Source organism: Chlamydotis macqueenii, chromosome 1, assembly GCF_036417535.1.
Source record: "Chlamydotis macqueenii isolate bChlMac1 chromosome 1, bChlMac1.mat, whole genome shotgun sequence".
NCBI lineage: Eukaryota > Metazoa > Chordata > Aves > Otidiformes > Otididae > Chlamydotis > Chlamydotis macqueenii.
This window is the reverse complement of record NC_141556.1, coordinates 112155349-112167418: the sequence shown is the minus strand read 5'-3', so window position 1 is coordinate 112167418 and position 12070 is coordinate 112155349.

Genomic DNA, 12070 nt, shown 5'->3' with positions numbered 1-12070 from the left:
CAACTGGCTTCAAGTGGGGGCAGTTGCTATCGCTGTGTTCAACCGCATCTGCACTTGAAGTGCAGTGTAGACATACCTTCTGTCAGAAACAGAGATAGATGGTGTTGTAATGACAAATAAAGTTAGATGCCTTACTCACAGACCATTCAAAGGGAAAAATATGCAAGAAATTTTATTTGAGTGATGAACACAATGTATAATAGGTATTTCCAAAGAAGAAAAACTTTACAAGGACAGATTCTCAAGGAGGAAAAATCAGAACTTCTAGCAATATTCTTTTTGATTTGGAAGTGACATGACAGGCATAACAACACATTATAAAACAGAGTGCTCTTTATTGAGTAGGAGGAAGATTATTGTTTCACTGAGTGCTAGCAGGCTGGGTCTCTGGATCTTCTGTATGAACGTGAAGGCTTGAGGACAATGGTGATATTAAAGAAAAATGCCTGATTCTCATGCAGAGTCTTGGATGAAAGACCACAGATTTTTCTCTACTGAATAAATTTCTGTGACAAATGTAGAGGGTATATGTAAGGACTCACAACTACACTTTAAAGATTCTGCTATTGATGAACTAGGCCATGAGGAAGGAGATGGCAATCTGGTGTACCATGCTGCTAAGGCCGCACAACATCACAAAGAGACAGTACAATGTTTCGGTTTAGCGTTAAATGAAAAATAATAAAATCCAATTGAAAAAAAAAAAGTTAATGGCACTGATAAGGCTTTGCAAAGCAGCAGAATAAATACAGCTCAAAATTCCTACTGCTTGCTGTTTTTTCAATCTTGTTATGTACGTGGGAATTTTGAGTAAAAGTAAACTCATCTATTCCGAGAGGATTGCCTCTTGCCTCTTTGTGCATAGAGCTAATGGCCAGTCATGCTGCTCTGAGTTCACAGATGCACACACACACACACCATAAAACCCAGCCCTCCAGTCTACAATCTGCAGCTGGCCCACATCACATACAGAGTATCTTTTTAATTTCCCTTTTTACTTCAAAAACATTCCAGTCTCACTGTGGAACAGAATGAGCAGATGGAATGATGCAGTACAGAAAAGCAGTAGTAAACTCGGACAAAATAATCCAAGAAAGTGATAAAAAGTTGAAAAGTGTCATAACTCAGATTTGGTCCTCAGAAGAATACTGGGATTTACGGAAGCTAGGAAACTATAAAAGACAGTCAACTTAAATGAGAAAGAAAAAAATATTAACAATCAAGGTATTTATGAAACCTTTTAAGAATTTCCTCATTTTTCTATTCTTGGTGCCCCTTTCATGAAAGATGAATTGTTTCAATCAGTTATCATAAGGTAACCTTGATTACTCCTTTTTTTTTTTTTTTTTTTTTTTACATTATTAGGTGGCCTCAAAGCAGCCTCTGGGTGTAGGATGCACATATGAGAAAGAGGGAAAGATTAGGGGAATGCAAGAAGGCAAATGGAGAGAAACAGGGAAAAAAATGTATATTGTATACTTTCCTATGGCAAGAAAGAAAACTGGAGCTTTTTCTTTTCTTTTTTATTAGAGGAAAAGATCTTGTCAACAAGTAGAAAATACCAGAAGAAGAAATCTTTCTTCTATCCATGTCTGTGAATTCAGATTGGAATCCTCCGGATGTGCAAATTTCTGCAGAAGAGGATAAAAATATGGATTGTTTTTCTTGTAATTCACCAAGTAGTAAGGAAGCAAGGTACACGGCAGTTTCACCTATTTTGAAGGACAGCTAGCAGTATAAGGAATATTCCCTGTCATTCATATTGTTGGTCATAAATGCAGTTCTAGCTTATTGTAAATTGTCTTCTAATATACCCGAGTCTTGCTATATATGATCTTTTTGTGCTTTTACATTCCCTCTAGGAAGCAACTTCTGGGAATGAGTGAATATTTTGTGTTTTGTCATTTCTGAAATTAAGTTCATAGTGATACAAGGATTACATCTGTATTATATGTCTGTGTCAGGTTTATTTTTATTTCTTCAGTTTAATCAGGATGTTATGATTGAAAGACAAAAAACTGAACAGTATTGTCTTTCCTGAACTAATGTTGCTGCTCCCTCATCTTTGGGATTTCCTGATTTTAAATAGCTACTCTTTTGTGACTTTGCCAGTGTATTAGCACCATTATTTTCTTTCCTATTTTTGTCTTGCAGCTCTACCAATTTGATTTTTAAGGCTTTCAATTTTTCAAGAAGTGTTCATAAAGGTCATTAAAGACAAGATTTCAATAAGCTCCTTTAATATAGAAGTCAGTTTTGAAACATTGCTACTAGTTCTTTCTGCTCTAAAATCTTTATGCTTTCCTTTCCAGCTTTTTAAATTGTGTCATCCTTTAGTCAGACCCTTGAAGGAAACAAATATTTTTAAAGGGTAGAGTTCTATCCCTAAAGAAAAAAAAATAAATAAGTGGCTAACTTGAAGTTCTGCTAATAAATTTTGTCTGTTTTGCAAGTTACAAACTGCTATTTTCTCATTTCTCTGATTCATCACAGTTTTCACTGTAATCAGTTGTAAATACTGTTGCTGCACTTACGTGATGCTGCTGCTTATCTATGTTTTGTTTTTCTATGGTGATGGCTGCACAGAACCTTAGATCTCTTCAGTGCATAAATCTTGTTTCTTGCTCTTAGTTTCAGTTCATGACTAAATGAGAGACTTTTAGTTACACTTTCATACTCTTAGGATATCTGATGTGTGGCATAAGCTCAAAACAGATGACCCATTTCTTATTGCTAAGCGTTCAAATTATATGGGTAAGCTGCTTCTATATTTTAAGTAATCCTGTCTTTTGACATGTAAAATGTGCTCTGACAGTGAAATATTAAATCAGTAATCAGCTAATTCAAACAAATCTCTTACCTGTGAGACAGCAATAAAGTATTTTTTATGTATTGGCTAGACAACTATAACAATTTTATGCATTTATTTGTCACACAAAATGTCTTCCTTTATGCTTTGGCACTCTTAAGTAGTACAGCTACAAAAGTTAATAAAATAATCTTTCAATTGAGAACTGGATAGAAATTTGAATTTACTGTAGGATCTACTCAGTTGAGAGAGAGGAGATGCCAAGGACTCCCCATGTCCTCTCTCCTGTTGTGTGGTGACACTGGTATTGCATTTCATGGCAGCACAAGGGCTGCAGAAACATCCTAAGGGTTAATGAGGAAAAAGGGGTGCACTAAAGCATCTCCCCAACTGAGACATGGGTCAAAGCCACCCCAGCATGCAAGGTCTTTGCAGGGAGATGGAAAGAGATGCTCCTGCATCCCATTATTGGCTTAATCCAAGTCTGAAGTAGATGGGCATTCAATGAGCTGGCTGAAAGAAAGCCTTATATTATGAGTGAAAATATCTTACCCAGTACAATGACATCATAAAACTAAGAGTAAATATGACACAAGAGTGAAGGGAAGATAAAAGGTAGCATGACAAAAGCAGCTTGAATTAGCATAACTTGTTTCTGAGATTGTTACAGTGCCCTGATTACAGTGATAAAGGATGAGCTACATCTCTTATTTTGTACCCATTGTGCTGACATTGTTGCATTTGTAGCCATTTAAGAGATAGCCACTGATGCAATGGCTGGGGAAAGTCCCACTTCTCAGCCCTTAACTCCACACTGCTGATTCAGGCAGACTGAAGTTATCTTCATTAATGTTGTAAATACGTCCTGCTCTTCACAGCAGAATTAGTACTAGACTGAAATATGAGCTGGAGAGAGAAAAGTACAATCAGTACTCATGACAACATCAAGCTGATCAAGTTTAAATCTTCCTCTGGTAAGAGAGGTAGTGAAGGGAAAACAATCTTGTTGTGATGTAGACAATTTTTTTTTGTCACGGTAGAGTTTCTCCCTGTTATCCAGAAATATGTCCATGCGCTTACTAATAGGAACAGAATGGAAAAATGGCCAAGTAAATGCTATGAGCCCTGTGCTTACCCCTGCTGCAGATAGGCAATGCCCACTGAGTATTGTTAAAAAAAAAAAAAAAAAAAAAGTAGAAAAAGTAGTCCCCTGCAGTGCTGCTTTCTGGCTGTATTTCTGAAGAAAAGAACACCTGTTTCTCTGCAGCATGGTGGACATGGAACATATTTTGTATGACTCAGGGCTTCTGAGAATCTTCAAATTTTTTATTAGTGCTCATCTTACACAGAACTGGGTACTAAACCTGTGAAATATAGTGATGATGGCATAATTTATTTCTTTGACATACTTTTAGTTCAGTTTGAAGTTAATTCAGTTTTTGAACATTTAAACAAGTCTTGTTAAAGATAGAAGATGACTCCAGCTGCTGCTGGCCAGGGCCCAGCCAATTGGCAACCTTGTGTTGGGTTCAGTTAGTGGAGGGGGTGGTCTACAGAGGTGGCTTCTGTGATAGGCTGCTAGAAGTTTCCCCTTTGTCCAGTAGACATGGATGTCTCCAGGGTGGAGCTGCTGCTGGCCAGGGCCCAGCCAATTGGCAATGTTGATAACACCTATGTGATAAGGCATTTGAAATGGGGTGGAGGGGGTGGGGAAGCAAAGTGCAGGCAGAGAGGGGGAGGAGGAGGAGGCACGGGCCTTGCCCTGTAGCCCAGCTCAGCCCAGTTCGGCTGAGTGGAGCAAAGAGAACAGAGGAGCAGCTGCCAACATCAAGGTCAGTGAAGAAGGACGGGGAGGAGTAATGTTGCTCTTGCGGAGATTCCCTTGCAGCCCGTGGTGCAGCCCATGGTGAAGCAGGCTGTCCCCCTGCAGCCCATGGAGGCCCACGGAAGAGCAGAGATCCACCTGCAGCCCGTGGAGGAGTCCACATTGGGGCAGATGAATGCCCAAAGGAGGCTGTGATCTGTGGAGGGTCCACGTTGGGGTAGCCATTCTGGAGGGACTGCATCCCATGGAAAAACAATCCACGCTGGAGCAGTTAATGAAGGACTGTAGCCTGTGGGAGAAACTCCGCACTGGAGGAGGGGATGAATGTGAGGAGTTCTTCCCCTGAGGAGGAAGGAGCAAGTGATGAACTGAGCGTAACCCCCATTCCCTGTTCCCCCCTGTGCTGCTCAGAGCAGGAAGGAGGTGGAAATATTCGGGAATGAAGTTAAGCCCAGGAAGAGGGAAGGGGTGAAGGGAAAGGTGTTCTTAAGATCTGATTTTGTCTCTCATTATCCTACTTTTATTGTTAATAAATTGAATTCATTTTCCTTAAGTTGAGTCCGTTTTACCCATAACTGTAACCGTTGAATGATCTCTCCCTGACCTTAACTTGAATCTCAAACCTTTTGTTATATTATCTCTCCCTCATTCCCTTGGAGGGTGGGGAGGCTTAGTGAGTGACTGTGTAGGGCTTGATCCCAAGTGGAGCTAAGCTATGACACACCTCATCTTGCAATATCAAAAATCTTCTGTTATTATCTCCATCTTCTTCTCCATGTTAAGAGCTAATAATTTCTGAGAGGTAATTGTTCAATCTCATCTTTACAGTGTGGTGGATTTGATCTTTGCTAGCTGCCAGATGCCCACGCTGCTGCTCTCTCATTCCCCCTCCTCAACAGGGTAGGGGAGAAAATAAGATCAAAAAGCTCATGGATCAAGATAAAGAGAGGGAGAACACTTACCTACTCCCATTAGAGGCAAACCAAACTCTCTTTTGGGAAGATTAATTTATTTTTTGACAGTTAAAAATACAGTAGAACACTGAAAAACAAATACAAAACCAAAACTACATGCCCCGTCCCATCCACTCTCCTGACTTCTTCCCAGGCTCAACTTCACTCCTTCATTCTCGACTTCTCTACCTCCTTACTCTACGCTGAGTGGTGCAGGGTGATGGAGAATGAGGACTGTGGTCAGTCCATGTCTTTTCCTCTCTTCCACTCCTTCCTCTTCACACATTTCTCCTGCTCGTGTAGGGGTCCTTCCATGGCCTGCAGTCCTTTCAGATAAACTTGCTCTATTGTAGGTCCTTCCTAAGGGCAGCAGTTCCTCAAGAATTCCACCAGCATGGGCTCCTCTCCAAGGGCTAGATATTCCTTCAAGGAATAACCACCTGTTCTGCTATGGGGTCCTCCATGGGCTGCAGTGTAGATAGCTGCTGCACCTTGGGCTCTTCCATGGTCTGCAAGAAAACACCTTCTCCAGTGTGATCTCTCCAAAGGCTGCAGAGGAATCTCTGCTCAGGTGCCTGGAACACCTACTCCTTCTGTCACCTTAGTGCTTGCAGTACTGTTTCTCACACTTTTTCCCTCACTGCTGGATAGCATTGTGCCCTGTCTCACACACATTTTCCCAGAGACAGCACCACCTAATAAACTAATAAATATTAAGAAACTAATGCTTATTTGACTTAAGTATTAGTTTATTAATAACTAAATCATAACACACTAAGTACATAATTTACAGTACAATAGCTGACAGTGGATCCTGACACCCAGCTCACTCCCAAGTAGCAAAAACTTGCCTCTCAACACAATTCCCACTATATACTGAGCATGATATCTCAAGGTATGGAATAGCCCTTTGGCTCATTTGGGTAAATTATCCTAGCTGTTGTCTGGTTGGTAAGGAACCCCAGCTGTGCCCCCTAGCTGCAGGTGCCAACTGCTGCAGCTTCTCTCCCAGCTCCAGCAAAAATTAACTCCATCCTAGCCAGGCCAGTTAGAATACTAGATTATTAACCTTCTGTAACACCAGGATTCTTTAAAAATTACCACTTTGTAGACATAATGATAGAGTAAGTAAAAGGCCAGTGTTTTCATCAAAATCTAAATAGAGGACTGGAAAAAAAAATCAGCAATGTCTTGGTACACTGACAGTACTTTGATTTTTGGCTTTAATTATGGAAGAATTTACTACTATTCAGTAAATGTTAAACAAGTATTACTTGGGTTTTTTTTCTGATATGTGTTAATCTAAATATTTTATTGTACAATCATTCTAGGGTTGTTATTTAAGAAGCCTCAACATATTTTTTTTAAACTCTTTTATTTGTAGTGTCTCCCTTCTATGCCTTGCAGCTGTCTGTAGCTCACTTTGGAGGTTTTGTTTGTCTGTTTTTTTTCAAGATAACTTGTTCCTGAAAATCTCAGCAGTCATTCCAAGAGCTGATTCAAGACTATTCTAGTTCAGTGTTCTCTTTCCTCTTCATTGTTCCTTCACTGTTTTTCTGTTTTCTGACTTATTCTCATTTTCTTCCTGTGACTAAGTAGCCATGTGCACATTACGAATTTGAGTGCTTGGATCTCACTCAGCAAGGCACCGACAATGTTGTTTTGCCTTTAGAATCTCACCTTCTACATGATCCTGACATTAAAGGATTCTTTTCATTATTTTTATTGTAGGTTCTACAGTTACAACACTGGAAGTAAGGAATGCCCTGAACTACCCCCAACCCTGTTCCCTGAAGTATGGTAGAATGAGGCACAAGTAGAGACTGATTGTTTTCTCAAGAGGTAAAGTGATCATTTTGATTTCATCATATTTTCACTGAGAGAGCTGTCTAGAGCTCTGTCCAGCAGCCATTAAAAAAAAAATATTCTATTTGTCCACAATGAAAGGAATTATTTTGTCAGATGAAACACCAACAACTCCCAAGCATTCATTTAGACAGATTTGTATGTACTTCTTATGAACATTTCTGTAATCTTGAAAAATGTCAATCTCCAGATATTGTTTTATGCCTTTTTGCACATCTGCCACATTAAGCTTGATAGATTCCTTTAAAGGAGAGTGCATGTTCTTATTGATTTAGGTTGTTTTATCCACATGCTTAATTTAAACGATGGACACAGTAGATGATAAAATATATCCCAACTTTTAGTCATAATAACTTGATAGCTAGCAGATGCTTCACATCTGAAACCGTTAGGGACATGTCTCCACAGGGACATGTCTGTGTATTTGTAAATTCATGTGCCAAGTTACTTCAACATTATGTTCATTTGGGACATTCTGGAGGGACTTCTCTCTATTAAAGAAAAGAAAAAAAGAAAACACACCTGGCAGTTCAGGACAGATGGTTCAGATACCATATGCTCCATGCTATTTTAAAGAGAAATCACATCCATTTCCTTCAGACAATCACACTGAGATTTCACAAGCTAACAAGTGCTTACAAGGATGTATAAATAGAAATAAACATGGTGAACTTCACTTCTAGTAAATGCTGTATATAAAAAACTAGCCTAGAGTCAGGCATGGAGAAACTTTTTAACTGCTTCACTGCAGTGCAGCACCAGATATTAGAACTCAAATGAGAGAATACAGTAAGATAATTTTTCAGTTCTTTGACTTCAAATGAACACTCATTTGGTAAGATTTCATACAAACCTCTGACCTCATTTATGTGTAGTTTGAAAAGAAGAAGAAATAATTAAAGTTTCAGAGAAACAAGTGAAGTATGTAAACTCAAGTTTTATACAAGGCTTTGAAATATTACTAGACTTCCATAACTCTATCCATTTAAGTGTTTTAATTTATAAATTAGAATTCTTCTGCATAAGCAAGTGCATTTAAAATATGTTAATCTAGTTGGTATCTGAAGCTTATTCTATGAGACCCTGGAGACTGTTCTGGTGTTGCTGTGTGTCAGAGAAAAGTCTTGTTACAGTTCTACAGTTGCAAATTTACCTGATGCAAGAAAGTCTTCCTCAATATGATGTAACTAACTCTCATGTCAGTGTACTCCAGCATCCTTGAAATAGAGAACTACAGTGAAACACGTTACATCAGAAGGTTTAGCCAAAGTAGGTTGTAGTCTGGCCATCTCTCTTTGGCAAATTATCTTGGAAAGTCATAATCATAGAAATGTTGGTTGAAAGGGTTTTCTAGAGGCCATTTAGTCCAACGCCATGTCCAGACAAAGGTTATCACCAGCACTAGACTGAGTCAGCCACAGCTTTGTCTAGTCAAGTGTGGAAAATACCAAGGATTGATATTCCTCAGTTTGTTGATGTAACCTGTTCCATTGCAGCACCACAATGCTGGTGAAGAAGCTTTGCATAATCCGATCTGCACCTCTCTCATTTCAAATTGTGGACATTTCCCCTTGTTATATGGGATGTCACTTTGAAGAAGCATTTGGTTCCACCATCTTTGTGACCCCCTTCAGGTGCCTGTAGGCTGCTCTTAAATCAGTCTTTAACATCCTCTTTGCTGCATTATACAAACCTTGCTCTCCTGGCCTCCATGCACCAGCCATGTGCTCTATGCCTCCTAACGTCTTGTTCAGTGCTTTTACAAAATATTAAGAACTTTGGTGACCCTTGTCACTCCCCATTTTACTCTCATATAATAGTTAAGTCCCACAGAAAGGTTATCGGTGTATTTATGCCACAGAGTGCCATAAAAAAGCCACAGGGCACAAGGACTCAGGCTCCGGCACAAGGACTCAGGCTCCAGCCCAAGAAGATGTTCTTATCTATTGAATGAAAATTGTTGAGGCATTTAAATAATAATAATTAAAAAAAAAATCTCTTAGTGATCAATTTGTGAAAATAGTTATAAATTGTATACCGCAACATGGCAAAACACAAAATAGTCTATCAATGAAAATTTGTTCTTAGCCAGTTAGGTGAGCTCACAAACCGCCTTATGATACATAAGGTTATATCTGTATTAAGAAAATTATAATAAGTAATCAAAATATTTATTGTTTGTGAATTAAAAAGGAAAAATTATGCAAGAGGTAACATGATGAAAGATCAAAAAAAGGATAATATTTTAAAGAATTATTTATAATCTGTCTTCTACTTTTCAGACAATTAATAGTTTGAACTGATGATACTATTTGAATCAAATAAATGGTTCTGAGGATTTTATGCATATTGTGCTAAAGACAGCAAAGAAAATAATTGTATAGACACTTCAATAAGAGTATAGATTACAACTGTTTTCATTTTAAGGTATTAACTGCTTTTAAGGATTGTCATAGTTAATCAAATTAGTAAAAACATATGGCAAGCTAGCTCAGACGTAGTTGCATTTCTTAAAAGTCAAGCAGTCAAGGGTAAGTAGTACAAAATATTTTTCAGCTAATAGGATCGATGTTTTAAGAAATATTAACTCATTCTTTTCTCTAAACTAGAGCTAGCTAAGCTATTTTGAAGTAATAGTTTTTGACCAATTTCATCCACTTTCCTCTTTCTGATCAAACTGATTCCTATGAATGTAACTACTGTTCATAATTGCTTGAATAAACTTACTTTTGAATGCAGATTTTCTGTTTATTCATTATTACTTCATTTCTTTTTGTTTGATGTGTTGAAATCATGTGGTCCTGTTTATGCTTGGCAATTTGCTGAAACATTTGAAATGAGACTAAGTAGTTATGAATAGTAAATATCTCCGTTTGCATAACAATGTGGTTATTTGTACAGAATAGAGCTATTCTCCACCTGCTTCGGGCAAACAAAACACTGTACCCATCAGTATCTTGAGTATACCTGCCAACTAATGAGGCATAAAAATGACTCAGCAAGTACAGAAAACTGCATTACCATTTAATTAACAACTAATCTAGAAACAGAGTGTGTGAGACTTCTCCCCTCAGTCTCCTTTTTGCCATCATTTCCATGTTTGAGACCAAGCATTTGAAAGATGAGCAGAAACAGCCTGCTAAGATCAGATAACAAATTGGCATTTCTAAGCCTTTTTGCAGTTCCTCTATCTCCCCTCCTTAGCCATCTACGATGTCCCTTCTTGAGGGTTAAGGATAGGAGTGACAACTTGGGTTGTCTGTGGCAGTGGAAACCTTGGCATCAAGCATATGCTGCAGAGAAGCAAGAGTAAAAACTGGCTGTGAATTGAATGTTATTTTAAGTTCAGTAGAACTGAACCAGAATTAACAGCTTCCACCACAGCTTGCATGTACAGAAATAGAACGAATATTCACAAGTGTGAAATAGTTTTTTTGGTTATACCTTGCAAGTACTGTGCTTAAGGACTAGGTAAAATAATGAGCTGCATCTAGTCCACACTTGGGAGCTATTTTGCCTGCTATGATATTAGATAGTGACAGATATGATCCCTCAATGTAGTCAGAAAGTCTGGCTCATTTGTGAGCTGAAGACTTACTGAGGAAGGATAAATTCTTATGAGAGAATTCTAGTCTGTATCCGAAATGAGGCAAGGATAATCATGCCAGAAAATCTTACCTACTATTCTTTGTAGTACATGCCTTTTTAATGTCATATGTCATATGCAAATATTTACAGGTGTGATGGGTTGACCCTGGCTGGATGCCAGGTGTCCACCAAAGCCACTCTATCTCTCCCCTCCTCAGCTGGACAGGGGAGAGAAAATATGACAAAAGGCTTATGGGTCGAGATAAGGACAGGGAGAGATCACTGATCAGTTACTGTCATGGGCAAAACTGAGTTAACTTGGGAAAAAATGGTTTAATTTGTTATCAATCAAATCAGAGTCAAGTACTGAGAAATAAAACCTAAATTTTAAAACACCTTCCCCCCACTGCTCCCTTCTTCCCAGGTTCAACTTTGATCCTAATTTTCTCTACCTCCTTACCCACCAGTGACTCATGGGGACAGAGAATGGGGGTTGTGGTCAGTTCATCAGACATTGTTTCTACCACTCCTTCCTCCTGAGAGGGAGAAATCCTCACACTCTTCCCCTGCCCCAGAGTGGGGTCCCTCCCATGGGAGAGGGTCCTTCACGAACTGGATTTCCCTTTGGGTCACAACCTCCTTCAGGCATCCACCTGCTGTGATGTGGGGTCCTCCAGGGGCTACAGGTAGATCTCTGCTCCACTCTTAACCTCCACGGGCTGCAAGGGGACAGCCTGCCTCACCACAGTCTTCACCATGGGCTGCAAGGGAAGCTCTGCTCTGGCACCTGGAGCACCTCCCCCCAGCTCCTTCCTCACTGACCTTAGTGTCTGCAGAGTTGTTTCTCTCACATATTCTCACTCCTTGCTTCTGGCTGCTGTTGCACAGCAGTTTTTTCCCCTTCTTATATATGTTATCACAGAGGTGCTACTGCCTCCCACTGAAGGGCTCAGCCTTGGCTAGTGGTGGGTCTGTCTTGGAGCTGGCTGGCATTGGCTCTGTTGCACATAGGGGAAGCTTCTTGCATCT